The following is a 234-nucleotide window of genomic DNA, read 5'->3' as shown; positions in this document are numbered from 1 at the left end:
TTTAACAAAATTACACTCAAACAATAAAAGTTCTTTGACAAAATGTATAGTATCTTACCATTTGTAGGCTGTTCCTCTGTCTCTCATCACAAAGATCAGAATCAGAAAGTCAGAGGAGGCGATCCATTTATCTACTGTCCTGGATGGTTTGCTTTTCTATTTATAACATGCTGAGAATATATTGTGCTAGATCACGTGAGCATGTGTTAAGTGTGAATGAAAAGCAGAAATGTG

Source organism: Sinocyclocheilus grahami, unplaced genomic scaffold (assembly GCF_001515645.1).
Source record: "Sinocyclocheilus grahami isolate Dianchi unplaced genomic scaffold, SAMN03320097.WGS_v1.1 scaffold9320.1, whole genome shotgun sequence".
NCBI classification, from domain to species: Eukaryota; Metazoa; Chordata; class Actinopteri; order Cypriniformes; family Cyprinidae; genus Sinocyclocheilus; species Sinocyclocheilus grahami.
Note: the sequence above shows the minus strand (reverse complement) of the source record.